The sequence below is a fragment of the Parasteatoda tepidariorum genome, chromosome 1 (genome assembly GCF_043381705.1).
Source record: "Parasteatoda tepidariorum isolate YZ-2023 chromosome 1, CAS_Ptep_4.0, whole genome shotgun sequence".
NCBI lineage: Eukaryota > Metazoa > Arthropoda > Arachnida > Araneae > Theridiidae > Parasteatoda > Parasteatoda tepidariorum.
The window spans coordinates 20,442,913-20,469,601 of record NC_092204.1 but is presented as its reverse complement, the minus strand read 5'-3'; the positions used below and the strand labels follow the sequence as shown (position 1 = coordinate 20,469,601).

Below are 26,689 nucleotides of genomic sequence, written 5' to 3'. Positions count from 1 at the left end.
AAATATAAATTTACATTTACCGAGTAACGAAAATCAGGACTTTTGTTCTATTTTTACGAAAGCTGACATTATAAATTCAAACTTTTAATTCAATGCTCTTTAAACTGAACTCGATATAAATGTTTATTTTATCCCTTAGTAAATACCTTCGGATCTAAAACCTCATTTTCTTGATTGACGTCATACATTGCCTTTTCGTTCCTGCAGCGTTATCGATGTTTGTATTGTTGCCAACAATCGATACAGAAAAACAATATATCCACTAAATACTCATCTATATGTGACCTAAACCGTAGGGGTTGGGTATAAAAAACAATCTCTTTCACTGAAAAAGGAACACCGATATCGAGCATACAGCTACAAAAGGAACGTGCCGATGTAGCTGTTGCTAGTTGCATATTGCTGTTTCTGATAGACTACCATAAAGACTAAGAAAGCCGTTATGGTTGCGGCCGTGATGTACGATCCCCCATTTCGGGTCGTCGTTTGATTCCTTCACCTTTTATTGCACACACCGACACTTTTCTTTCTTCTTTGCCCCTTTTTTCGAATATCCTTCCTTCCACTTTCGAATTTTCTTTCTGGAACGTAAAAGGCGCCGAGGAAAAAATTCTTTCTTGCGAAGAAAACTGCAACCGGCTTTGATTTAAGGCCACACTATCGCCAGAAAGCTTGAAGCCGGAGATTAGTGATTGAGGTATAGTAAAGGGCATTCAATCAAACACAATATTCCTTGACGTTCTTTTTTTTTATTCTGTTCTTTTTTAACTTTAGAATCTCCAGCGCTCTCGAAATCAGTAGGGACTTTTATACGTTTTTTTTTTCTAAAGCCGTATTCATTATTTTATTTCTTTTTAAGCGAGAGTTGGAAGCTTGCCAAAGAACAATGAGTGACGTCATAAGCCGATGCCACCTACACGGTCATTGTTACTTAGACTAAGATGAAGAAGGGACAGGGATAGGGGGTGACTTCCTTAATTTGTTTCACGGGCATTCATTTAATGATGTTCCACTTGTTTCCTTCCAAGGCTTCGAAAATTCCGCCCATAGGGAAACTTTCTTTTGAGAATTATCCTATTTACCAAAATTAATTATGCTTCAATTCTTTGGTAACGTAAAATACGGGAAATATTGCGGAAAAAAATTGGTAGTAATTTAAAAAATAACTAATATATTACATAATAGATATTTCCGCTAATTTCGGAAGAGTTTTCGTTGCAGATTGACAAGTAATATTTTCATTCCAAAAATTGACCGAGTCAAATGTTTAATACTTCAAATACAACTATTGTTGAATTGAACAGTGTTGCCTGTTGGGGACTTGATCTTCGGCTGATGTTACTCGTATTATTAGTTTTATATTGATTCGAGCTTCCACCTCTCCCAAAGAAAATGTAACACATGGAAAACAATTTGGTCACACAGTTGAATTTTTACCTATTATTAACCTGGTCACTTTTGATAATATTGCCATGTTTTCTGAATACTCAACCTAGACGTGTTCAGCTTCATAGCGCATGCGCGAACATTTGCCTATAGATCGTAGTATCTATAAAAGGTAGAAAACATGGTTAACATTACTGTTAATCTAAAACAAACTCCTGTGCTGAATGAGTTTAATGGTTTTTAACGAAATACGTATCTTCAAACAAAAAAGAAACAGTTATTTTCCAAATATTGGTGAAATGTTAGATTGGAACATTCTTTGGGAAACGTTTGTGTAAAGAATTAAAAAAAATCATGGATTTTTGAGTTCTTATTCTTAGAGAGTAAATTAAAACTAATCTCCACCACGTGGGAATTTAATTTACTATTTAATATAATAAAATATTTAAATAAGCATAATATATATGTGATCCAAAATTCTCATGGTTCTGAATATCATTAATTTCAAATATTTTAAGCGTGCCATAAAAAATTCCGGATCAAATTGCGGCAACAAGTACCGGCACTTAGAGTGCTGGTACTCGATATTTCGAAACAGAAAATCTGATATGCCGTAATTTTACAGTATTAATTACCGTAAAATCTCTGAATCACTCGAATAAAATAGATGTTACTGTAAAAATTTCGGTTTAATATTTTACAGTGAAAAGGATATCAAGGATAATGCACCAAAAGTGCCTGTACTTCATACCTTAATTTAATACAGAATTTTTTAGCATTCTGTTCAGCAGAATACACTTAAGTACTATATTTCATTTCTATATAAAATGTTTTTCTGTCGAGACATTTTAAAATATTGAGTAAAAATTGCAAACAACATTAATAAAAACGTAAACATCTGTGTAATTGTTTGATATTTTTATTAAAATTAATTCGTAATAAAAGTAAATTAGACAGTAGAAATACTTCAAACAAAACAAATAATATTTACGTTTCGTGAAGCACTTTTATTGAAGTGCTGGGGACATATCATTTAGAATTTTATGAACTTTTTACGATCTTATTTACGCTGTGGAAAAACAATTTTTTATTCCTTTTTAGTGTCCTTGATGAAACAATATATCCCAAGGATGTCTTTTGTATCACCTTAATAAACGACTGTTTAACAAAACGTATTTCGACCACGAGGTGTTTTTTCGTTCTTGTTTCGTTTCAAGTTCAAGTTGTTGAATTTTGGACATAGTTTATTAACTTGGTTTTTTTCAAGCTCTACCGCCAAAGAAAGTAAAAAAGCCACAGTTTAAACGACTTACACTTAAAATAAAACGGTGATTTTAAACTGTATACAGTCTGTGACCATATTATAAGACGCACTGTAAGATTCTATGTAAAATTATCAGGTGATACTATACAGCTGTATTGTTTTTACCCGGATGAAACCGGTTTGCATTTGTTTGCACTCCTGTATCAATTGGTTAACATTGTAATGCAATACGTTAAAAATAAATACGGATAGGAAATATGTAAAAAATCTCCTGTATAAAAACGCATTACATGTATGTTTAAATATAAAAGTATTGCATATAAACTGGTGCAAATCATGTAATTATTAAGAAGCTACACTGCTTCTAATAATTTGATCTAATTATTATAGTATACTAATATAATGCTTGATATAGTAAATATTCTATATTTATATAATATATCGTCTAATTTATCCTATCGTCGAATTTATATTATCTATCATCTAATTTAACCAATTCATGCGCTAACGTAAACAAGTGCAAACCGGTTTCAGTCGCGTAAAAACAATAAAGTTGCATAGTATCACCTAATCATTAAGATTTTACATAGAATCTTACAGTGCGTCTAATAATTTGGCCAGGGACTGAATAAATTATCTTGCCGTGAAGAATTATCGTGGCTTTATAACGGACAAATAAATTAAATATATTTTAAAAATTATTAAACTCTTTTAAAATCGCCAATTTTGAGACATTTTCCCCACTTAGATGAAAATTATTAAAATCACTGCCTAATTCTCGGTTTTTGCAAATTTTTATGAGTCCAGATAATGCGGCATTGGAGTTTGTTTTAAATGTTAAAAATTAGACCACAAATGCTTTTCATTTCCTGTGGTTTCAAAAACTGTGGTTTTTCTTCCTTTTGATGTTTTACGCCATCTTCTAGCTTAAAATAGGCTGAACTTTACCGAACAAAAATAAGTAACTTTTGAGAACTTACAGGAATGATGAAAATAGTATATTGTTCGTTAAAAAAAACATAATTTTATATCACAACGAAGCCTCTGAAAAATAGTCTGAAAGTAACAGATTTAACAATGTGTTTTGTACTTTTTGATTATGGTGTTTTGTCATTTTTTAAAGCTGTTGATATAAAAACAGGGTTTCTAACGCCATCTTAAATTTAAATTAAAATGAATCCAAATTTTAACCGAAATCAGTTAAATTGTTGTGGAGAAATTAATTCAATGTGTTGTATATTAGTATATAAGTATATATTTCAAGAAGTTTGAGGTATTTGTATTATGTATCAAATTCTCCTGGGTTGTCTTTTACTGGCATCCGATTCTTTAAACATATAAAGCTATTTCTAAACTTTAGGCGTATGATAACGTTTGTTTTATACGCACTCTACAACCAAATCCTTTCAAAAATACATAAGATAAACCTATTTTAGTAAGAAAAAACGTTCAAAATACATGTAATTAAAGAGATTAATAAAATAAAGAAATTAATAAGTAAATATATTACTAGTTACGAACGAAGAAAACCTATAAAGTATTTTAATATCGTAATTTATTTAAGTATAAACATTTAATTTTTTTTATTTTAAAGTTAAGTAATCATATGTTAAAGCAACAATAAAAAAGTATTCTTTATAGTACTATTTTTTGCATCGATTAAACTATTTCATTCTTAATAAATATAAAGTGTTCCGTTAATGTTAAGCAAATTTAATCTGTAATTTTGAGCATCAAGCCAGAAGTGATTGATCGAGTTTTAATTGAATATTTCTCTGAGAAGCCCAGAATTATTTCGGTAGTTAGAGTCTAGAGAATAACCGGTATATATTTCTATGACGAATAGTTTAATTCATACGCCCTCTTAACTCTTATCTGTAAATAAACTGATTTGAGAAAAAAAAATGAAAAAAATTGAAACAGTTTAATTAAGCAGAATATACGGAACTGAGAATTTTCATGCTCGTAAGATTCCGTTCGTTAAAGTTTTAGTGAATCATAATCATTGACTTTTACAACCAGATTTTTAATGCACGATTTACTCTACATAACGATAATATAAAGTCAATATTCGAACGCGTTCTATTTCTAACTCATCTAACCCCTGGAGAAAATAAACCACTTATTTAATATCGTCTGCGCGTAAAATAATAATATCAGGCGGCAATCAATGGAACACTACGATTATTTTATTGGACAAAAACAGATTTAACTGTATCTTTCTGGCTTTATTTATTGTTCTATTTCAAATTCTTTCCTAAAAATTAGGAAATAAAAAAAAATGAATATTATCTACTACAAAGAGTAGAAACAAAAGAATCGTTTGATGGAATAATAATAATGAAGAAAAGATGAAAACGAGAACTGATGTGAAGTGGTAGGCACTTTGGCGAAAAGAAAGGAAGATTGGGAATCGAAAAATGTCGCCATAGTAATCTTGTTTGAGTCAAATTAAATTTACAGCCGCAATCTTTAGTCCTCGTGTAACGGAATTGAAAGGGGGTGTAATAGCTATCGCTTTGATTATTTAGTTTTTATGTATTTGCTGCAAGAAAATAAATAAAAAGGAAAAGAAAATAGCCCGAAAGAAGAAAAAAGGAGGCATTCAGTTTTTCTACTGTATATTTGTTGTTAATGTCGTTTAATATTTCCGATCGTTTCTGCTGGCTCTTTGACAGATTGAAAGCAACTCCGTTCGAAAAGGGAAGAATTATATCTGGACATAAAACAATCTATTACATGACTATATATTTTCTTCCCATTCTGAAAAGAATTGTGCCATTTTGATACTTTGGCATGTGTCGGGACATTTTGTTTGATTGAGAACAAATCGGAACTTTTCAAGGATAAAAGTTCTTTTCTATCGGTTTCTTACGATGGTAAAATAAAAATAAAAATTGAAGTTGCGCATTCATTTTTATAATTAGATAATTCTGTTTTTATAAATTTAGATTGAATACGTAAGTGCTAGCAACAAAATTTGAACTCGTACTAACAGCTATTCGATCAGATAGTTGTTTTCTATGAAAAAACATTCATTATTAACTCATTTATAACTAATTTTTATTGGCGAATATCAAGGGTTGTTATTATCAAGGAGTCATTATAATTTATAGGAATTTGAAAAATAATTTGGATCATAATATTTAATGAGTGATTAAGTTATGAATAAGTTAAGGATAATAATTTATTATATTGTTATTATTCATTACTTTAATTTTAGATTTATTACTACAGAATTATTTATTGTTGGGAAACATGCAAATATTGACGAAAATTTCAATCAATAATAAATATTTACTATATTTAAGATAAAAAAATTTATTACCATCAAAAATTAGTTGATTATTCGTTAAATAATTTAGAACCTTAATTAATAGCTTGAAACAATGGATTATAATTAAAGTTATTGACAATAATTACTTAAAACAGGATTAAATTACACAAAAAAAGGTTCATTTTATTTGATCATTTTTTTCCTTCCTTCTAAACCGTATTGTATTTTGATACTTCCTGGGATTAAACATTTAGATTGATTGGAAATAGATCGATATTATTTATAGACAACAATATATTTTTTGAATTTCAAATGCACTTGTTTATTCATATTTATGTTTTCTTTATAACATCGTAAAATATTTTCCAGTGTGTTTAATTTTTTATTTATTAAATTTCACTCTGTAGTTCTTGTTTACTATGTTTTATTTTAGAATTAATATATTACAGAAAATATTATTTAATTTATTTGATCCGAGAAGCTTTCTTTTAAGTATAAAACAAAAGAATTCTATTGCTCAAACTTTGTTTTTTTTCTAATTATTACTTTGATAGATTTGCCATTGAACTGAAAACAAAAAAAGGTTTCAAAATTATTTTATTGTTGTAGGAAGACGAAAATAATAATAGAAGAGTACTTCCTGTTTTTTTTTCCGATTGTTTTCTCTCTCTTAAAATATCAAACTTTCAGACAGCCATTTTTAAGGATGTTAAACTAAAATTTTATACGCTGCTTGAAGCGGAACTAAGATTTCGAAATAATTTGCTTTTTCATTGCTATTGTTACTTCTCAAATAGTAACAGAAGTATTTTTTATTGAAATTAGTGAATTCTCGTGAATCTGGATTTCATAAATATTTATTAAATATTTCAACATCGTAAATACTTTGTAATAGTTCATATAAATTTGATTTGCAATCGAATTTTTAAAATTTTCCTTCTTTCAAACAAATATGCACTTGGTAGATTTTCTTTAGAAATCTTGTAAGAAGAGGACTTTTAATAAAGTTGTATTTCAATTTTATAATAAACCTTATTAGTAAACAAATATATAACTATTAATACTTATAGAACTTTTTGGTATAAACAATTGATGTAAAAAAAATCATGAATTTTATAATACAATTTAGTATCGTTTATGATTTTTGGATTAACGTTTGTCCTAAATTATATTATGAAATTAAAAATTATTTAAAAATTCTATAATGGTTTTGCTATACTTGATATCTTTAACTAATACTTTTATATTACAATAGTATAAAAAATTATGTTACGTCTCTATTTTATTTTTAATTATTATTATTTAATTTAATTACTATTATTTTATTTTTATAAACATTGTTGAACAACCAACCCTACTTTGAGGCTACTTTTAAAAATGTTCAACTCCGTAGCCTCCTAATTTTGGAGTCAATCCAGACTACTGGGGAACTCTGCCTTACAAAAATGTAAGGTGTTTTGGAGGTTAATTTGACATTGTTTAAGATATCAAGATTGATTTGAGGTTTTTTTTAAGTTGGCTTCAACTTCATGATTTTTAACAATTAAAACAAGATAAAACCATCAATTGTCAAAAACTTTCCAACCCTGCCCAATTGTGATATTTTTTTTGAAAGTGCTTAATATCTTTTGAGTTTTTCAAATGTTCTTAAAAGGTACTTATTTTTTGTTGAATAATTTGGCTACGCACCCTGTTATAAATAGTTTCAAAACCGTAAAGGTTAAAAAAATGTTCCTAAACATTAATTTTACGGTTAACCGGATGTACAGACTGCTGTCGGTCATTTCACCATAATTTTATAATAAAAATTCTCTCCGTGTGTTTTTTGGCTAAAGGGACGGTACTTGTATGTTTATAGTACATAAACTAGGCTTTTCTTCTAAATTGTATTCGTTTTTTTCCAGTAGAAAGTTAAATTTACTTACTTTGGAACAAATAAATCTAGGCATTTCTTTCTCAGATTTTAATTAAATTTTGTGAGCATACCACTTACTTTAATAAAACCTCTAATTTACGTTTAAGCTCTATTTTTATGGTTTAGAAACTATGCTAGCGATAAATGGTTACAAAACCGTAAAATTTTCTGTTCTCAGTTTTTAACCGTAGCTGTTGTAAATAGTTTCAAAACCGTAAAGGTAAANTTAGTATCGTTTATGATTTTTGGATTAACGTTTGTCCTAAATTATATTATGAAATTAAAAATTATTTAAAAATTCTATAATGGTTTTGCTTTACTTGATATCTTTAATTAATACTTTTATATTACAATAGTATAAAAAATTATGTTACGTCTCTATTTTATTTTTAATTATTATTATTTAATTTAATTACTATTATTTTATTTTTATAAACATTGTTGAACAACCAACCCTACTTTGAGGCTACTTTTAAAAATGTTCAACTCCGTAGCCTCCTAATTTTGGAGTCAATCCAGACTACTGGGGAACTCTGCCTTACAAAAATGTAAGGTGTTTTGGTGGTTAATTTGACATTGCTTAAGATGTCAAGATTGATTTGAGGTTTTTTTTTAAGTTGACTTCAACTTCATGATTTTTAACAATTATCAAAAACAATGCCAAAAGTTTTTTTTTGACATGATGGTTAAAACAAGATAAAACCATCAATTGTCAAAAACTTTCCAACCCTGCTCAATTATGATATTTTTTTTTAAAGTGCTTAATATCTTTTGAGTTCTTGAAATGTTCTTAAAAGGTACTTATTTTTTGTTGAATAATTTGGCTACGCACCCTGTTATAAATAGTTTCAAAACCGTAAAGGTTAAAAAAATGTTCCTAAACATTAATTTTACGGTTACTTACTCTGGAACAAATAAATCTACGCATTTCTTTCTCAGATTTTAATTAAGTTTTGTGAGCATACCCACTTACTTTGATAAAACTATTTTAAAAAATAACAAATAAATACTGTCTTTTTTCTATCAAACAAAGGTAAGTCAATCCAGTTTTATTTAATTTTATTTCATTTCACTTCCCTCAAGATTTTATGTTGGTTTCTCATGCATACATCTGCCTTATCGATTCTTATGAGTTTATATTTTTAACTCAAACTCTGTATAATCAAAGTAAAAGCAATCCTGGAATTTCGTAGGGTCCATCAATTTCTCCGGTAAGAAATGGTTCGACCGCCATTACCTTCATTACACCCCTCCCTCCTATTTTATTTCAAGCACCCCCCCCCTCCTCCAAACTTCCACATCTCCATTCGATTTTTCCAATAACCTCTGTTCTATGTATATACCGAAGAAAGCTTTTAAAATTGGGAGGGGGGGATGTTTTAGAATGCCTTTTAAAAAGAAGGAAACTCTGGTGTTTCTTTCTCTCTGTGATCAAACGCACACACAAACACATTATAAAAAGTTTTTTTTTTCCTTTTTTTCCCGTTTTGAGTCGAGCAGCCTTTTTCCAGACTCGAAGGCAAATTTATATATATTTATATTATTTTTTTTTACTTTTTTCTTATACCTGGATTGAACACAATGATTGATGTTTAGTAACATTAAAAAGACGAGGGTGGTAGCAGGGGGTGGCGGAGGGGTGAATGGAACTAGTCGGGAAAAGTGGAGAGAAGGCTACGATTCTTCCTTTTTTCGGGATTTATCGATTTCACTTTTTTGGAACATTTTTTCTTTTATGGAGGGGTGTACGTTGGATACTTTGATATTATGCAGAAGCGTTTGGAAGAAAATGGCTCAAGGCTTAGCACGCCCTTATTTTTTATGCTTATATCTTATTTGGCGAGGTTAAATATTTTTACAGCTCTCTGGGTGAAAAAAAAGGAGATTTTTGGTTTTGTACTTTTATCCGGTTTGATAAATTAAGGTTTGTTCAAGCATAGTTAAATACCATTAGGAAATAAACTTCGAATAGTTACGTAAATCTAAGTAATATATATATTTTTTTTAACTTTTTAATAACTGTGTATATTTTTTTTTAAAATCTTCTATGAGATAATGTTATGGATGCAATACTAAATAAATGTGTTCACCAGTTTTATTTAAAACAATATTTTCTAGTTTTAAAGAAATGCATTCATTTCAATAATTTTTATTTGCTATAGTATATATATTTTCAATGATTTATAACGTTTAATTTAAGAATAGCGCGAAACCACTTTCTATTTATGCCAAATATGTTATTTTATTTGTACATGTTTGTAAAGTTAAGGTAACTTTACTGCAAAATAGTACATTTCTTTCTACTTCTTTAAACACCAAAAAAATGATTTTAATTGTTCAAGTTTCAAAACTACATTACGCAATACGCAAATTATACGAAAAATATGTAATTTAAGAAAATTATACGCAAAAAATATTTTAATGTGTTAAAACTTTGATTTATATGTTGAATTATATTGTTCTGATTTGTCAATAAAGTTATATATTTTTATTTAATTCACTAGTTTATCAAATATCATATATGCGTAGATATCAACCTAATTATTAAAAATTTAATATTGAGAATTCGTGGGTTTATTTTACAATAATAACTATTGTAAAAGCAAACACTTTTTTATGCTAATGGTTAGACGTACTTTAAACACACAAAAATATTTAAACATAAATTACATCTAATTGAAAATAACACTTGGGAACAAATATTCTGTGGCATCATTATAAATACTTGATTTTGCTTGTGTGCTGGTGTGGGTTTTTCAAATCTGAAATTAGTTTTGCTCCTAAAGCTAAAGATTCCATTTCAATGACATTATTAGACTATTTATGTAAAAATGTGGAACTTTAAAAACGCCATATATAACAGGGGTGCTTAAAGTTTGCGACAAACTTCTGGGGGAGTTAGGATTAAAATTGTATCGGAACCCATACCCGAAAATGTCATCATACGCTTCTGGGGGCACTTCCCTACTATGACCTGATCAAAAGCGCAAGAAGAAACAGTTCATAATAGGAATGCACCCCTAGCAGTTTATGACGACATTATCGGGCATTAGTTCCTATGCAGTTTTATACCTGATGATGTGTACCATAACTCTTTTAGAAATTTGAGCACCTGTCATATTTAATGTTTTCAAAGTTGAACATTTCGACAGAAATAGACGTAAAATGTAATTTTAAAAAAACTAGTGATAAGAAAGTAGCTAAGATCTGTTTGAAAATATCGTAATATCATACAATAGAAGACAAAGCAAATCAAAAAAATAACAAATGCTCCCCAGCGTAATCTGTCATATGTTAACAAGTAAACCTGAATTAGTTTGTGACCTTTTAGATATGCGTAGATAATTCATAGCTCTCAAGTTATTTAACTTTATGATAAACCATATACTTGCATTTTTGGACTTTCAATATAAACTAAAACTTTTTAGCTATTAGATTGATGTCAGGTCTTCAAGAAATATGAAATTCAAATAAATTAATGCTTGGATAAGTGGGGGAAAATAAAATATCAAAATTGATAATTAAATTTACGTTGCATAATAATTATGAAATTAAAATGAATAATTATTTGTTTACTTGCGTATCATTAAATATCTCTATGATAGCTAGTATTAGTTTTCCAAATTATTTTTATTTTAATATAATGCTTCATCTTAAGGCTTCTCCATATATAAAACTAATATTCCATATGTAATTCTCCATATGTATAATAATATAATAACTCCATGTCATTAAAAATCCAATTTGTCACTAAAACTGTTTTTTTCCCTAACATATACATTTTAGGATTTATGATTTAATAGGTTATTAAATTTGAAAGCTTATTTTAAATGGTTTAACCGATAATCAAAAGAAAGCAAAACGAATCAAAAAATAATATCTCGAATGCACGAAGCGTTTTCATAATTTAGAAGTGGCCATAAAAAATTCAATAAAAAATATCACATTTCAAACAACGTGAGCGGGTGTTCCGACTGCGGTTATTTTTTTCTATTCATAAATTCACAATTCGAAATTTCTCATTCAAATAACCGTTACTGACAATAAACATATTGGCAGCTATCGATTTTGTAATAAAGGAAAAACCAAGTAATTTTTTTCTGAGTTTTTGTATTTTAACCGTAATTCGTTTTGAACATATTTGAAGCTGTTATTTCACATTTTTCATTTCCATAGAAGTTATTACTAATGCAAACTTAAAAGAGAAGAAAAAATATTCCAATTACTTGGTGCTTCATTGTATTTTTGGGTCATATGTAATAAAATTATTGATAAAAGTTCATTTTTTAGCTGGTTGAACTCAAAATTTATGTATCTAGGTAACAGTTTTATGCATTTTCATTTAGTTTTCATTTATCGACGTACATATAAAAGATCTAATACAAATAGTATAGAAGATGGTTTTAATAGTATAAAGCACATTATTTGTTTAGCAAAGTATTTATATATATATATATTAAAAATTGTGATTATCAATATCAATTTAAATTCATTTATTGATTTGCATTATCATCTGATAAATATTTTTTAACTTTATGGTACAGACCAAATATTGAATTTCAGTTCCCACCGTATTAGGAATACAGAAAATTTATACGATATTTTGCCTAATAAATTTGCATAATATTTTTTTTACGTTATGATACAGACCAAATAATCAAATTTCAGTTCCCACCGTAATTGGAATACAGAAAATTTACACGATATTTTGCATAAAAAAATTGCGAGATATTTTGCGAAATTCGCACGTTATTTTGTAAAATAAATTTGCACGATATTTTGCATGATAATTTCTCACGATTTTTTGCATAATAAATTACTACGATGTTTTCTGTAAAGATTTGCTACAAAATATTTAGTCTTCAATGAAAGGATATTGTAGGGTTTTGTAATTGATATTATAAATTTTTTGCTCCAAATTTTTTTTATCACTGTTATTCAACAATGAGAAAAAAAGTGTGATCAAAACTACCAGAATATGGTAAAATTTATTGTGTTTCTGGATATATAGGAACACTGAAAAGTTCAATATTTTTTACCGAAGCGCATTTATAATCAGTTTGGTAAATTTAACAATAAAATATGGTTTTATAATATGTGATAAAATTTCGTAAATGTGGTAAAATTCGGTAATTGTATTATGATACCATAAAGCATGACATAAAAGCCATTTATTTGGTTAAATTTGCTTTTTTGTTTTGTATTTTTTTTTTTACTTAGTGTGTGGTAATAAGAAATATAATTTTGAATAATTTGATAATATTACCCTGTACAACGTACGGAGAAATTACCAAATAAATGGTTTAAATACCGTATATTTTGGTTTTATTAGCCAGAATTATGTTTTATTTACCTGAAATGTCCTAACCATACTGTCTGGTAATTTTACCTGATTTTTTTCTTTCGTGTATGAATAAATAGTAAATGGTCGTTGAAAATTCTTGCATATTTTCTTCAGTTACTTTACAGTTGGAGAGTATTTACATTGATTAGAATATGATTAGGGATTTAGGGCAAATCACGTAGTACATTTCTTTCTACTTNAAATGTTGAAATAATCTATTTATATTCACTTTCATGCTTCGATTAATCTGAATCTGTTAACCAAAACTGTACACAGCAAAAGCAAATATATATAAAACAAGGAATGCCTATTAAGATACAATTGATAGTTACAGATGGTTTTATAATATCTAATAAAATTTCGTAAATGTGGTAAAATTCTGTAATTTTATTCTGATACCATTAAGTATGACATAAAAACCATTTATTCGGTTAAATTTGCTTTTATGTTTTGCATTTCTTTGCTTCATGTCTGGTAATAAGAAATATAATTTTGAGAACCAGTATTCCTGTTAAACCCGTTACCATATGGACGGAGAAATTACCAAATGAATGGTTTAAGTACAATATATTTAGGTTTTATTTACCAGAATTATGTGTTGTTTACCTGAAATGTTATAACCATGCGGTTCGGTAACTTAAAAGATTTTTTTTTCGTAAATAAATAGTAAATGGCCGTTTTCCTTGCATGTTTTCTGATTTACTCGACATTTGGGGAGTAATAACATAGATAACAATATGATTAGGGATTTAGGGCGAACAACATCCTTTGATTTCATTGAAGAATGACCAAATTCACACAAAAAATATGCGTGACAAGACATAAGTAAAGCCGCAATTTCATAAAAGTTTTTTTTTTAGTTTAGAAAATGTTGAAATAATCTATTTATATTCACTTTCATGCTTGAGTTAATCTGAATCGATTAACCAAAATTATACACGGCAAAAGCAAATATATATAAAACAATTTTTTAAGGGATGCCCATTAAGATAGTGTCGATAGTTACAGACGAGTAGTTGCAAAATGTTGTCTAAGACAATTCTTTCTTATGCATCAGATGGCCTGAGCATTCTAAGTATTTTGGTGGTAAAATGGCAGCTGTGTTTCCTCGCTGAAAACCTCTTCTAAGAGATTAGAAAATGATTCTTTTTGAGGCAAAAAAACCACCTCTGTTTAAAGAGGATATTTTAGAAAAGTTTTCCAGATCCACGTCAAAGCCCACAGAATTCGTCTTCTTTTGTTATTTGACGCTCCGGGTGATTTCAGAGTTTGACGAATTTTACGCTCACTGAGCATTGTTAGGTTGATGAAAAATGGAGGCATTAAAAGAAATGAAAAGAAAGGCGACATTTTGAGTTCAAAACAGAATTTAAATGCATAGAGTACTTTTATTTTACCTGTGAATGTTTCAAAAATGGTTGTTTGTGTGAGGATAGCTTGGGTTATAGTTTCAACTGATTTTTAATTTTTAAAAACGTGGACTTTTAATTAGTTAATTAATAAATTATACGTCGTAATTAAGTCCGTTACAAAACTAATTGTTTCTTGGCGACTGTATTTTTATCTTCTTTATTTGTATCGCATTGCATATTTTCATTTATTTTATGCAACTTTCTTTTACTATATGTTTATGAATAATAATTTTGTGATTTTGTTACAATAACATGTTTGAAATATAGGTGACATTAAGTAGTTCAAATAAGTATTTTTTGCGTTATTATGTGATTTTTTGTTTCAAATTTAGCCATAAAATTTTTAGATTTTTATTAATGTTCTATTAAGCTGAACAATAATATCGTAGTCAGTACAATAGTTTAACTCGTCTTTATGGTTATTTTAACAACTTATTAAAGTTGCAGCAAATTGGAACTGTATAATGATTCAAGGTGCAAATATAATATTGTTCTGTATAAAATTAATCTTTTTAGGAAGTATTCAGAATCGAAAGCGTCTAACAATACATACTTAATAATTAATAAAAACATAAATACAACTTAATTTCATAATGAAGTTATAGCAATGTGATGTAAAAAAATTTGCAATATTGAAAAATTTTTTTATCTGTATACGTATTCATGAACTGGTTTTTTTTAATTGTTTAGTTTTTATAATTTAAAAAAAATATTGTTTTATTAATATATTTATTAAAAAATAATTGTCCTTCTAATGTGATTAAAAGGAATTTTAAAGGAGTATTTTAAACAAATAGTTATCTTTAAAAAATATTTTGTATTTTAGATATGAAGCTTTTTTAACAAAACACTGTAAAAACTCGATTATCACGGAACTTTCTTCGTTTTTGACGTAACCGTTTCTTGGTTTATGCTCCGAGCAGAAGTTTCGTCAAAGTGACGAAATAACTATCGTCACTTCTTCGAGGAAACGAATTTCGTCAAAATTACAAAAATATTTCGTCATTCTATTTTTTTTTTTTTAAAAATAGCTAAATTTCATTTTATATTATAAAAACATGTTTTATTATTATTACTATATATTCATGTTTCATATTTTATTATTTATTATTGATTTAACCAATCATTATCAAATATCTTCGATAAAAATATACTGAACTTTTTAATGTTCCCATAGAGTCAAAGACACGGTACATTTACTATATTCTAACCATATAGACTATACTTTTTTCCTGGTGTAGTAAAGCTGTTTTTAAGAAAATTGAATGTTTAATATTTTCTGAGGATTAAGACTTCTTATAATAATTTATCTTATTAATAATTTATCTAATTAATAATCTTATAATTGCATTTTTATTACCTTTTGCATAAATTCTAAACAATTAGTTTTCTATGCCAAAATATAAAAACAAAGTAAACTAACATCATAAACATCGTACATTTAAGGCAACCTTTGTTCTTTTTTGATCAGCAATATCATTTTTACCTAAGCCTTCAATACCAATAAAATTACACGAAGTTTTTAAATCGGAAACCTGCCTTCCAATCTTCGTAATTTTATTGAAATAATCAGAGGTAAATACCACTCAACTCCACTCATTTCTTCTCAGGCAAAGTGTTTGAATTCGTGACTAAGTAGTGCATGTGTAATTGATACCGATATCTGTGAATAAATAGAATTTTGTGTGTGTTTGGCTGGTTCTAAATAAACACTGAACTTTAAAGTTTTAAATATGCACTTCAAACTCTGAACCCTTAAACTTTTATGTATACTTAAAACGAAATTCTTTGATGATAGCTTAAGTAACTTTAAATATACTTCCGAGAGCAGTGTAAGGATTTTTCTGAGAAGCAATTTGAAGCCTTAAAAGATTATTTTTGCACTTAATTCATTCGAATCATGTAATTTTTAATTATTTTTTATTTTTAATTAATTTTTTATTTTTAATTAATTTTTTATTTTGATTAATTTTTTATTTCTAATAAATTTTTTTATTTTTAATTAATTTTTTATTTTTAATTAAGTTTTTTTAATTAATTTTTTATTTTTAATTATTTTTTTATTTTTAATTGTTATACTAAAAATTCGTTAAAATATATCTGAGGAAAAATTTAAATATCAAGTCAGGAAAAATTATTAAAGGTCAAAGGTTTCAATCGTTGATACAGATTACACCCAACTCGATTAGATTACCTCCAACAGATTACAATTAGAGATAAAACTCTCACTTTTGACGATTCAGCTATCTTTGAGCAGTATTTGGCTAAATTTGAGAATCTATTCGTTACGAAATCGCGTGATTTGTGACAAAACGCAAACTCTCAATTATGTGACGAAAATATGATCATCTCTGAAGCTTATCGCAGTGCATTGTGGGAGGTTGTTAACTATAATGAAGACTAGAATGAAGTGACAATATGAACCGACCGGCTGTATAGTGGTCAAGGAGTAGGCTGCGTATCAGGAAAATCCCGGGTTCGAATCCCGCTTCAGGCATGTGTGCAGTTTGTCACTCTGTTGTATCTGTTTTTCTTGTGTTATTTGGGTAAAATTGGTCCACCTGTATGGTGCCCACAATAAAGTAATTAGTATAAAACTCAGATATTTTAAGAGATACGAGTTTCATTTTTCGAAAAAAATAGAATGATGAAATATTTACTTAATTTTGACGAAATTCATTTCCTTGAAGAATTGACGATATTTATTTTATCACTTTGACGAAATTTTTGCTCGGAACATACACCAGGAAATGGTTTAGTCCACAGCGAAGGAAGTTTCGTGACATTTAAGTATCCATTTTTTTAAATCGTAGGTTATGATTAGTTTGTAAGCGTAAGGTGATAATAATTAAATTTAATTAACATTTTACGTAATCATAGTTCGATGTAATCGATGAATCGAGAATTTTAATACTTTTTATTATTTACAAAAATTTATCAACTACTGATTTTGTAAATTAAAGAAATTTCATTCATGAATAATTGTTTGGCTTAGATCTGAATATCTAAAAATTTAAAAACTTACTGCTTGGAAATGAGCTGTGTCTGAAAGATTTAGCTTTAACGCAGAATAAGAGACTTGTGTTTCATGCTGTATTTCATAACTATAAAAATGATAAATATAATAATTTTACTTATTTTGACATAAATTAATAAAAAAAGTATAAAAATATATTTAATAAAAATTCTGCGTCAAAGGGTTATGGTGCAAAACTACGATCAAATATTAAAAGACTAAATGTTTTCGGAGTGTTGTTGGAATCTTCTTTACACGTGTTCGATAGTCACGACCGCGAGCTGTAAAGTGCAGTTTACTTTCAATATTTATTTTTCCAAGAACTGTAATAGAGAAGAGCAAATAAAGATTGAGTATCGCTGAACAAATATCCCTGTTTTTAATGCGATTGATTGCCGAAAACATTTCTTGGGAAGGTAAAACGAGTTTAATGGGAGAGTTCAGAGATGAAATATCTCAGGTAATCTGGTGTAGCAGAAGAAATATGTGTGGTTATTTGACATCAATTACACCTTAACTCATTCATTTCTCTTGGCTACAAAGGTTTCGCGCTAGAAAAGATTGCATTTTAAAGGTGTCATAGTTGTAAGGAGCATGATTTCGACGGATCTCAAAATGTTTTAAATAATACTTTTGCGGAGCCGTAAAACTTGTGTTTTATGACTTCTTATCTTACTTTTTCCGATTTCGTGAGTTGCAATGCGACATAAAATGTTTTAGTACTTTATTTTTGCCCTATTTTAATTTTTACCGCTAGATATTGAAAAGTACAACGGAAATTTGTTTAACATGTGTCAGAAAACGGGAAATGTAACATGATTTTAAACTGCTCAAAAGTGTATTCATAGCAATAAAATAAAAGAAGAATACATTGACTCATGTGATTTTTTTAAAACAATTATTTACAGAAAGCAGCTGTTTTTCAAAATGTTAAAAATAATACTTTTCACGTGAAATAGAACTGAAATGAGATATATTTTTATAATTTTTTATTCTCCTCAGTTTTCAGAGCAATCGCAATTTTTTGAAAGTGATATTAAGATAGTTTGCTATAAACACAAACATTCAATTGCATTTTATCGAAACATCAGAGTTTAAACTGTTCAACTTTCCTTTGTTTAAAACGTAAACTAATTAATAAATTTTAAAATAAAAATAACATTGTTTGTAATGTTTACTTTTCACTTACTGAAATGGGATAAGCTTTTATCATTTTTTAAAGCGACGACAATTTTGTGATATTAAGACAGTCATTTGTTACAAACACAAACATTCAGTTACACCCTGTCAAAACATCAGAGTTTAAACTATTCAACTTTTTTTTTTGGAATGTAAAATAATTAATAAATTTTAAAAGAAAATAACATTGTTTGAAGTGCGTAATTCTCGCTAATTGAAATGTGATATACTTTTATCATCTTTTATTCCCTTCATTTTTCAGGGCAAAGGCAAATTTTTTCAAGTGATATTAAGACAGTCATTTGTTATAAACACAAAACTTCAGTTACATCTTATCAAAGCATCAGAGTTTAAACTATCCAACTTATCTTCTAACTAAACTATCTTTTTTTAAAACGTAAAACAATAAATTTTAAAAGAAAAATAGCATTTTTTGAAGTGCTCTTAACATCTCGCTGACTGAAATGTGATATATTTTTACCATTTTTTATTTTCTCCGTTTTTCCAAAGCAAAGGCAAGTTTTTTTTAGTTGAAAGTGATATTAAGATAGTCATTTGTTACAAACACGAAAGTTCAGTTACAACTTATCAAAACATCAGCTTAAATTATTCTACCTTCTTTTTTTTGGAACGCAAAACAATTAATAAATCTTTAAAGAAGAATAACATTGTTTGAAAATTTTACTCTAATTGAAATCTGATATATTTTCATAATTTCTTATTCACTTCATTTTTCAAAGGAAAGGCAATTTTTTGAAAGTGATAATAAAACAGTCATTTGTTACAAACACAAAATTTCAGTTACATCTTATCAAATTATCAGAGTTTAAACTACTCTTAACTATTAATTTTATCTTTGTCCTACTCTTGAAATAAGAATGAATAATGAATGCTTTACCATCGATTTATTACTGTTTTGAGGAAGTTTTCATAGACAAACTAGTTTAGGACGGATTTCACAGTCTACAAGTGAACGGAGAAAGAGTTTTATGGAAGACTAATTATCGGTCTTAAAACATTATTGATGCTATTTTGGATCTATGCTTGATTTAATTAGAATTTATTTTAAGACTTTGTAGTTGGTCACGAGGTTAACGAAGCATCTTTTTGCTATATAGTCATCAACATTGAGGGTATATTTTGTTATCTTAGCTTACGTTTTGGTAATTAAGATCGTTCCTTGAAAAACAAGTGTCTTTCTTACAACCAAATTAGTACTTCTTAAGCAATACGTTTTTTTTTCGAAGACTGAAGACTATTATTTTCTAACTATTTATTTTCAGCTGTTGTGAGTTTGTAGTAGTGATTTATGACTGTTATTCCAAGGTTTACTTTTCTCTATGCTTTGTTTATGTGTCTTATGAAGTAAGTGAAAAAAGGCCACGTTTTTGTGGGAAGGGAAATCGTGTGTAATCTTATTTTTTTAAGTCAAAAGTTTAAAAAATAGAATAAAATATGCAAAATAAAAATTGAAAAATATGTTCATAATAAACATTAATAAATATGATCAAAACAATACCCAAAAACTTTGAAATAAATATTGATATTATTAATTTTTGTTTTTGGAAAAAATAATTGGCAAATTTGCATTTTTTAAAAAAGAATATTTCTTATTTTTTCCTAAAATTACGCTACTTTTCCGTTTTAAAGTACATTAATTCTTTTTATCGAGATAATAAATATAGTTCAGAACTTAAGTACTTTTTTGACTTCGGTTTTTTTTTCTTGACTAAAGAGATTCAAAAAATATTTTTAAGATATAAATTATGTCAAAGAAAAACGTGATAAAATGTACTAGAAAAAGATTTTCAATTATTCGGAAAGTAAGTTCTCCATATAGAAGTTTAAACTTCTCAATGGATTTAGGGCAATGCAATGTTATTAATTAATAATATTATATGATAAGATTAACAAAATTTTTTTCAACATTTCATATGAAATATCTAATGCAGCACGCTTAAAGTATTCGACTGGATTAAGCACATTTTTAATTTTATTTTTGATAAGCTGTGGTCCTTACATTATAAATCTAAATTAAACTTCAAAAATTTTAAAATACTTATTCAAAATAAGGCAATTATCAACATGAAAAATTCTAACGTTTAATGCCACACCAACAGTATCTACAACAAATTGTAAATCATATATATCAAAATAATCGATTTCCTGGATAATAATATGATTAGTGGGTTTGGAACTAAAATCTTTAAAAAATTTCAAATATACAATGAAATAGAACTAAATATATTCCTCAATATTGATTTAAATAAAATATGAAATTTAAATTTTTTTTAGTTAAAGCATGATAATAACAATGATAGATTCTCATTTAGTCCTTTAGCTTTTGATTCAAAACATAACTAACGTTATACAAATCCACATACAAAAGCTTCAAAGAATTCTTTATCGAAACTTTGTTTGTTATGTGTGTGAGATTTTCTCAAAATCTACTTTTTATTAAAAACTGCAATTAAAGTATGTAATATTTTTTCTGTTTCGTTTGTCAGCAAGCGAAAAAAGCAATTACAATTGCGATTCTTAAGATCGGAGAACAAAAATTTTAAATAGATTTAGAAACCTTGTAAACAAAAATTCAAATATAGCCAAAAAATATTATTTAACCCATATGGGATACCTTAATACGTCTCTTTAATGATTCATTTATAATATACAGTTATTGTTATATATTAAATTATTAGACGCACTATAAGATTATATGTACAATCTCAATTATCAAGTGATACTATACTGCATAATTGTTTTTACGTGGCTGAAACCAGTTTACATTTGTTTATATTCGTGTATCATTTGGTTAACATTGTAATGCAATACGTTAAAAATAAATACAAATAGGAATTATATGCAAAGTCTCCTGAATAAAAACCTATTACATGCATGTTTAAATATAAAAGTATTGCATATAAACTCGTGCAAAACATACAATTATTAACACACAGTGCGTCTAATAATTTGGTCTAATTATTATATTATACTAATGTAGTACCTGATATAATAAATATTCTACATTTATATAATATATCTTCTAATTTAACCAATTGATACACGAACGTAAACAAGAGCTAACCGGTTTCAGTTGCGTAAAAACAATAAATCTGTATATTATCACGTGATAATTACGATTTTACATAGAATCTTATAGTGCGTGTAATAATTTGACTTAAATACTCATAGAACTACATTTACTTGGTTTTAATTCACAATCAATTAGTTTTATAAATAATTTAATTGTATGATGTCATTTTCCTTTGGTGTTATGCAGAATTAGAGAATCCTTCACTGCCCATTTAATCTCAAAACGTGCATCTGGAATACCCTTTACCCAGAATTCCCTCTGTCGTCAGAAGTGGGCCAGTTTCCTCTCCATCTTCAAGAGGCAGAGGACGGAAGACGGGCACTTATCGAAAACGAAACCTCGACCCTCTAGCACGTTTTCATCGTCTGCCGTCTTCTCCAGAGCACAAAGAACTCTTTTCAATCCATGGACCACCCGCCATCAAAAGTAGAGGATGCTCCCAATGAAGCGATCTTCCTTGTTTTTGTATCCATTCTTGTTCGATGAAGGAGGTTCGTTCAAGAACTCGGCTTTTCAATTCGAATGCATTTGCCAGCGAACTGTTCATATTCCAAAAGAATTCATTGATTAGTCAGCAACATATCCGCGGTTTCTATTATGAATTTTGGGAATATTTCCGTTCGATCTGAAATTTTACTCTTAAACCTGCCGAATGCTTTAAATGCTCCCGTGTTTGATAAGTCCTTGTTGGAATTCAGTTCAGACTCGGTTTAAACTTAGAATTTATGTCTTTAGAATGCAAACAAAGACGTAAATACAGATTTTATTTATTTATTTTTGTATGACAAATTGATAATAGTTCATATCTGATACTTCTTCAAAATGGTAGGGATATTTCTACCTTAATAACTTATTTTTGATTAAATATTTTACCTTAATAACTTATTTTTGATTAAATAAATTTGATTCGTAACGTTTTTGGCTACCTCTGTATCTAAATAATTTAAATAAATGTATAAAACGTGACAATCGTGCATTGAAATTTTCAAGAGCAGGCAAAATTAAACAAATTCTGTGTTCTTTGATTGTCAATACTACTTTAAATGTGGAGGGGAGGTAGGATTCTCGTGTTAGCATCTATGATATTCGTATCTTTTATGGATAATCTTTCCTATAAAAGCTCGATAATTCGTATCTTTTATTGATCGTTTATTTATAGTCGTTATTTTTGAAGTTAATTTTATAAGCAATTCGACCCGGGACGCTTTGCCCCTTGTAAAAAATCATCAGCAAGAAAAATAGTCAGATTTCGATTTGTGGAACTGTTATTTAAAACGAAATACGAAATTAATGATATTGTTATGTAAAAATAATGATATTAAATGCAGAAATTTTCTCTTATAAGTTTTTTATTGTACATGATGTTTTAAATTAATATAAATTTTTGTTTTAATTAAATTATATTTTTAAAATTAGTAGTAATTTTTAAATTTTTTTAAATGGTTTATTATAATGTTTAAATATGCAATTTTCTCACAAATTTGTATATTATTCATTTATTTATAATACTACTATGCAAAATGAAAAATAAACTCCAGAAATAACAGATGCATGATGCATCAAATTCGAATTTTCTTATTTCTCGACCTTTCAGGTAATTTTAGAAAGAAGTTTCTAAAAGGAAAAAAATTTTAATGAATCCCCTTTTTTCAATAAACACAGAAACAGAAAGAAATAAAAACAGAAAGTGGATTGGTTAAAGTAATGTACTGTAAATTTTAGTTATTTAATTAGTTCTTCATAAAAGCATTACAATTTGAATTGTTGTTTGACATTTTAAATTTTACTAAAAAAAAACTTTTACTTGTAACAATTTCTTCCAATCCAATAACTGTTATCTCTCAGTTATATCAAAACAAATATTTTCCATCGAATTTATCAATTTTATAAAATTCTAAATTTTTTTAAGAATATCCCTTCTACAATGTTCTGTCTAAATTGGTATATTCTCTAATTATCCATCGTAATGCTAGTTAATAAAAAGGAATTTCAAAAATAATAGACCCCCCACGTACTTCGTATTAAAACCATCTTATCCTCTTACATTTCCTCACTCGCAAACAGTGACTTCGCATCGAATTTTAAAGTACTCAGCTTTCACCCATTTCGGATAATTTGCCGAAGAATCTTCTGAAAGAAAAATGAAAGCAAAAAGAAAGTAAACCCACTTTGAAACGAGACCCCTTCCCTTTTCAAAAGGAAGAAGTATTTTGCATCGAGTTAGAACACAAAGTGGATTAGTTAAATCAATGTAAAGTGCATTTTAGTTATTGAATTAGCGCAACTGGAAATCGCTTTTAATGGAAGAGCTCAGAAGAGTTAAGGCGCTCTCTACCTTAGCCCTGGGATAATTATTTCCTTAATTTCCGAAGGTGGTAATTAATCTAAATGAAAATATTCCGACTAATTTGTTACACGGGGTGTTATGAAATCTTGTTCTTGGGGGCTTAGGGGGGAACTGGCTTTTAGGAAAAACAAAAACGAACCGCCTTGAAGCCGAGAAGTTAGTAAAAGCGATTCTTTTATTTTGTCGAGAGATCTTCCATGTTAAGATTCGTGTAATTATAAATTCGTTTTAACTGTTTTGAATAAATGCTTTAAAATTTTGTTTTTGTACAATGTGCAAAAAGTAAATAAAAAACAGAACACTTTGAATAACTTTTGATTTAATGATCAGATCTTCACGTTCTAGGACCCTATCTTAATGGTTAGAGGGGGTGACGGAAAATATGCTAATTAATTAATTCTAAGTTATGAAATCGGTTAGTTTTCGTATAATTCACGCATTTTTAAAAATGCGATTTCTTAGGACCTATTCCTCCGATTAAACTCAAATTTTGTTTTTTGCCATGTAATATTGCATTGTGTAAAATGAAGTAAAAAATTTTATAGCTTACAAATCAAAATGTTTTTTACTATTGTTAAATAAAATAATAAAAAAAATTATGAATATTTATTAATAGTTATTTTTTGCATGAAATTATCTTTACCTAGATGAATTTTATAATTGTGTGCAAAAATATTTGAATTCGCTTTAAAAGATCTCAAGATGCTCAAAAAGTAAAAGTTAACATTAAAGGGGTAAAAATTTTGACCCGAGCTTCTGACCAAATTATTGGGAGATTTCCCCGATTGCTGCCACCCCTTAAATTTGGGGGTCAGATACCCGAATCTGTATGTTTATTCAGAGAAAGTACGTTTTTTGTCCGATTTCGCATCTTAAAATATCGCATGCACTCATTATTTAGTACATTTGAGGTCAATTCCTCGAATCCTTAAGATTGAGCCTTAGAACTTGAAGATCCCATCATAAGATCAAAAGTTATTTAGAATGATCCGTTTTTTTTTTCGCATTGTACATAACGTGAAGATATTATTTCTTTTATTATTTTAATTAAGAAAATAAACGATAAGAACTTTGAAAAATAACAAACAACTGCTAGATTTTTTAAAATCTATTTTTTGAAAGTAAAAGAATGGTTATTACTACTACACTAGCATTTTTTATTTCTGATGAAAAATTCTTTTTTTTTAGTTGTAAAATATATCTTGTCAAATTTCCAATTTTAACAGAAGCACGCAGTTGAATCTGAATTAAAATTAAATGTCTTCTTTTTTAAAAATTTAGAAATAATTTTTCTTAATTATCAAAGTAACTAAGACTATTGAATAGTTAATAAGACCATTTTATAATTAATGACTTTAGCACAAAGGTGATTTAAGTAACGAATGTACAGTAATTAGTGATTTGTTCATTAAATTATAACGTAATTCCTCAACTAAATAACATTCAATATATGTAATAACGTTTATATTTATTTTTTTTATCCATATTTAATGAATTTACCTTTAATTTATTTAAATTTTAATTTAGTTTAAACATACATAAAGGTTTAACTATTAAAAATAGTTTAATTATACGTATCGAAATTATAACGTAAATATTGTTATAAATTTTTATTTTATTTAGTTGATTAATCCATATTATTTCTTGGAACTTACCCAAATATTAAGCTACCTTAATTACAGTAAAAATAAAATTATAAATTACGAATAATTGAATTGCAATTTGATTAAAGATATATTCTATTTATGAAAAAAAAACTCTTTATTTATTTATTTAAATTTCAATTTAGTTTAAATATACATAAATTTTTAACTTTTAAAAATAAATTAATTATATGCATTGAAATTATAATATAAATAATATTGCAATATTTTTTTCTTCACTTAGTTGACTTTTTTCCTAATATTTCTTGGAAACTAAACCCGTTGTTTAGCTATCTTAATTAAGGGGTCTGTCTAGGTTTTTCTGAGAGGTACCTATTTTGTGAAAATTTATACATAATTTGTGAAAATTAAAAATTATACTAAAAAATTAACACAATATGAATTTATCTCTTTTATGGGATACAGAAATAAAATTTTAAGTAAAAGTATTTTGTGAAACTACCGTTTTTCCTAGAATTTGACCTAGAATTTGTGAAGGTACCGCTAAACGGTAGTAAATTTGGCCTGGACAGACCCATGTAAAATTATAGTAAAAATGAAACGATAAATTACGAATAATTAAATTGTAATTAAAGATATATTCTTTCTATGAAAAAATTATCTCTTTACATTGATTGTTTATATACTTTCACAAAAAAAAATAACATCTTCGTGCATTATAAATAGCCATTTGTATAACATTTTCAAAACATACAATTATCTTTATTCAAAACATCGATATATCTTTATTCAAAACGTCCTTGAGCATTTACGCGTGACTTTTTGTTTTTCTTTTTTTAAAGAGAACAAAA

At 27.5% G+C, this 26,689-nt stretch overlaps 1 protein-coding gene across 1 annotated transcript in view; it reads left to right on the top strand.

The window, feature by feature from the left end:
* The window catches only part of LOC107449387 (semaphorin-1A), a 561,149-nt gene that overhangs the window by 14,846 nt on the left and 519,614 nt on the right, over window positions 1–26,689 (top strand). The gene's annotated exons all lie outside the window — the stretch shown is intronic.